This window comes from Lutra lutra, chromosome 18, assembly GCF_902655055.1.
Source record: "Lutra lutra chromosome 18, mLutLut1.2, whole genome shotgun sequence".
NCBI classification, from domain to species: Eukaryota; Metazoa; Chordata; class Mammalia; order Carnivora; family Mustelidae; genus Lutra; species Lutra lutra.
The window spans coordinates 2,520,660-2,524,955 of NC_062295.1; the positions used below are offsets into that span (position 1 = coordinate 2,520,660).

General features: G+C 43.1%; 1 pseudogene; it reads left to right on the top strand.

The window, feature by feature from the left end:
- Window positions 1-1,398: 1,398 nt before the first annotated feature.
- Window positions 1,399-1,983, top strand: LOC125091115 (olfactory receptor 1F1-like; annotated as a pseudogene).
- Window positions 1,984-4,296: the final 2,313 nt, after the last annotated feature.

Here is a 4,296-nt window from a genome sequence, read left to right on the forward strand (position 1 = left end):
CTCAGTTCCAGGTTCCCTAATCCAATCATGAGTCCTCACTGGGCAGGAGGTGTTGGAGTACAAATTGGGCTGCTGGATTCCACACCCCTGTGACTCTGTAGATTAGGGGACTATTCTCAGAAAACAGGGATCTGCTGTGAACTCAGAAGACATCACAAAAGAATCTTCTCTAAGAGCCTGGAGATTTGCAATCATGGCATCCTATGCTCTCCTTGATAGGTCTCTTCCCCACTCCCACCCCCCCAGGTACAAACAGGTTATCTTCTATACCAACTGTTTTAAAGGATTTAGTACAAGTCTACAATGTACCCCACATCGAGCATCCCTATCTATAAATGCATCACTAACTCTATAGAGTAAGTGACCATATATGAAAGAAAAAAAAGGGGGTTCACTCAGCTGACACTGCAATAACTTGTCTCTGAGTTAAGAAAATAAGAAAAATCTTTTAACAATTGAATTTTCAAATCTATAAGCATAAGCCCAGATCAGCAAGGTGATGCAATTTGAGGGGTCAGGGACTTTTCTCTGGAACTCATCTCTACCCAGATTGTTCTGTCTCCCAAGTTCTGACCCAGGGCTTAGATCCTTATACTTTGTCATCATTGTTGCGTCCACAGGGACCAGGAAATAGATGGGACAATAACTTTTACTTGTCTCTAATGAGGCTCTCAGGGAATCTGGTCCCACTGGCCATGGAAGCCACTGTAAATACCTGTTTCTAATTTCCCCAAACATCCTTCTCTGCACAGAGAGCTCAGGCAATGAATTCTTCTCACTCATTCAGGATCTACCCATATTTCCAATACTTTCCAAACCTTATAATAAAAAAGAGCATTGGTTGGTTCCTCAAAGGTAAAGAAACCTTGCTATCAACAGTACCAACTTCTTCCAGGTAAGATAATAACAGGCTCTCTCTATATACGTATATATACATACATATATGTTTATGTATATGTATATGTATATATTTTACTAATGAGTGAGGTTATTTATATGTATAATTACTAATGAGGGAAGTTCTTTGAAGAGCCTCCTTTGTGAAATCTATCAGATCCCGGGAGTGATAGAGGCCTAAATCCATCAGCTGGAGCTTGAGATACACTCAGTAGTAGTCAGTGTTTTACTTGTCTCTGTGAGCTACTAAGAAGTGGGAGAAAGCCTGAGAATGTTAAAAGAGACATATGTAATGGCAGAGAAGGGCTTTGTTTGTGTCTGTGTTTGTTTTTGTATATGATCCGGTGGGACTAGCATCATCTAGGACTGGGGGTTGGAAGTTGAGGGCATAGAGACTAGGGGTGGATCCTGACTGAGCAATTCTGATACAGGTTTCATGAACATGACCATGGGGTTTAGCTTGAATTGTTATATCCAAAGCCAAAGCTTCTAGGTTTTTGAGCTCTGCTTTGGTTCTCTGCATCTGCGTCCAGCCCCACGAGAGGGGCCAACCAGTCAAGCGTCTCTGAGTTCCTCCTCCTCGGGCTCTCCAGGCAGCCCCAGCAGCAGCAGCTCCTCTTTGTGCTCTTCCTGAGCATGTACCTGGCCACGGTCCTGGGAAACCTGCTCATCCTCCTGGCCGTTGGCCTGGACTCCCGCCTGCACATCCCCATGTACTTCTTCCTCAGCAACCTGTCCTTCGTGGACATCTGCTTCACCTCCACCACTGTCCCTAAGATGCTGGCCAACCACATACTCAGGACTCAGACCATCTCCTTTTCTGGGTGTCTCACACAGATGTATTTTCTCTTTGAGCTTGCTGACATGGACAATTTCCTCCTGGCTGCGATGGCCTATGACCGCTTTGTAGCCATATGCCACCCCTTACACTACTCGACAAAGATGACCCCCCAGCTCTGTGGCCTGCTGGTTGCGGGGTCGTGGGTCATCGCCAACCTGAATGTTCTGTTGCATACCCTGCTGATGGCTTGACTCTCGTTCTGTGCAGACAAAACCCACTTGGAACATATATGTCTTGTTGAGTAATTACGGTTTATTAGGCTCACAAGGGAGAATACATACCGTGGGGAGTAGTGAGGCATCTTAGTAGACAGGACGTACTAAAAGACTTGAGTTTGTGTGAGGTGAGTTTAGTGAGGACTTAAGGAATTGGGTCTGTGCTTTGGATTACAGGTGACACATAGTAGCAATGATGCCAGTTGAGTATCCAAAAATATTTTGTCTAGGAGGGGGGCCTGGGTGGCTTAGTTGGTTAAGCGTCTGACTCTTGATTTCCACCCAGGTCATGATCTCGAGGCTATGAGATGGAGCCTCACATTGGCCTCTGGGCTCCATGGAGAATCTGCATGGAAGTCTCTTCCTCTACACCTTCCAACGCCCTGCCCCATCCCCCCCGGCCCACACTCTCAGTCTCCCTCTAAAAAATAAATTAAAATTAAAAAATCTTTATCTAGGGGGAGGGAAGACTAGACTAAGGCCAAAGCTGTGATTGGTGAAGAGGTAGTAGTGACTTTGGTCATTTTTGTGGCCTGGACTGTCTTCATGTTTTTGTGTTCAGACACGATTACAGAATAGTCCCTTTTTGTCTTCTGCCGTAACGGTCATAGAGTGGCCTCATGTAGTACTGACATGCTCTGTGTTCATCAGGAGAGCACCAACACCGAGCTGTGAGTGCCAGGAATGTCAGGGCTTTCAGGGCTGATTTCTCTTTCTCACAACAGAGACACAGAAATAAGAACACATCTTGCTGCCTCCAGCAAGTTGGTGTTGGGGCTGGAAGCGGAAGGATTCATTTAGGGCTCCAGGAAGACCCACGTTTGCCATGCATTCAAGCTAATTATTTTTTATCTTCTTATCTGAGCTTTCTGAGTCACACGCCGTTACAATAGGAATATGGGTAAGTTAAACAAAAAATATCTTCCAGAATCTCAGCCATGTCAATCAGCTGCATCTTTCTTCCCACCTGCCTTCAATTTATCTCAGTGCAGAGACATTTTACATAGTTACTAATTTATATCCTGATTTTCACTATAATTTTATAATAAACCTTTTCTAAATTGCTACAGAGTCTCCACAATTTTTTTTTTACTGTACTTATATATTTCCATCAAGTTGTTCTAGGAAAATACACTGCCTAATAATTCTGTTTCTAAAATAAAACATAAGAGAAATATACTATTTAACAGTATAACAGGGGCGCCTGGGTGGCTCAGTGGGTTGAGTCTCTGCCTTCGGCTCAGGTCATGATCTCAGGGTCCTGGGATGGAGCCCCGAATCGGGCTCTCTGCTCAGCAGGGAGCCTGCTTCCCCACTCTCTCTCTGCCTGCCTCTGTGCCTGCTTGTGATCTCTCTGTCAAATAAATAAAATATTTTTAAAAAACATTATAACAAATTTATTTTGAAAATGATTGCAGAACATAAAAATCTGACCAATATTTGAAACTGGTTAAAATATCACTGGACAGGATGCTCTGGGTTTTAAGGAACATAGAGCAAAATAGTGCAGTTTCCCTTAATTTCAGAGAGGTAGGTAAAATGACGTCTTGTAGAAAACTGAGAGAATTCAGAATCAGAGGATGTTTCTGAGTTTAACGTGTGATTTTTATATTTGTCATGTTTGTGTATTGATATGCTTGCCTAATGGACGAAATGGTAATATTTCAATTTTTCATCTGTATATCCAAGAATTCTTCATAATATGGTAGAAAGTACCCGTTCCTTGAAATTTTGAAAGAAACCACCAGCTTTTGTGTCATGTAGTTTGGTGCTCTCTTGATAGGAGCATATATGTTTATAATTGTATTTATTCCTGTTTTATCCTTTTATCGATACAAAATTTATGGGTATAGAATTGTTGATAATGTTAACCTTAAAAGTAAAACTGTCAGTCATTTTTCTAGCCAAAATGGGTTTATTTGGGAATAGGAGAGAATTGCAATTCGCGACACGCAAGCAACGGCAAAACCAGAGGCAATATGGGAAGACAAAGCAGAGGACTGCTCTTTTATAGAGAAAGGTGGGGAGTTGAGAGGGGCTGTTGTAAGCAAAAAGTCCATTGGAGTAAACTGGGAGTTCCAAAGGGTAGTGCCTCCTCATTGGCTAAATTGTGACTGTCTGTCATTGTCTGGGTTTTTGCTGAGCAAGAAAACCTTTCTTCCTCCTGCTGAGGCAGTCAATAGTATCTACACACAAGTCTTCTTTTCCTGTTGGGTCTCTAATTAATGAATGCCTGGGTGTGAGAGGTCCTCCTTCTGGCCTCCCTACTCCATTTAAGGTGAAGTTTCGTGGGGTGCCTGGGTGGCAAAGTCATTTGAGTGTTGGACTCTGGACCTCAGCTCA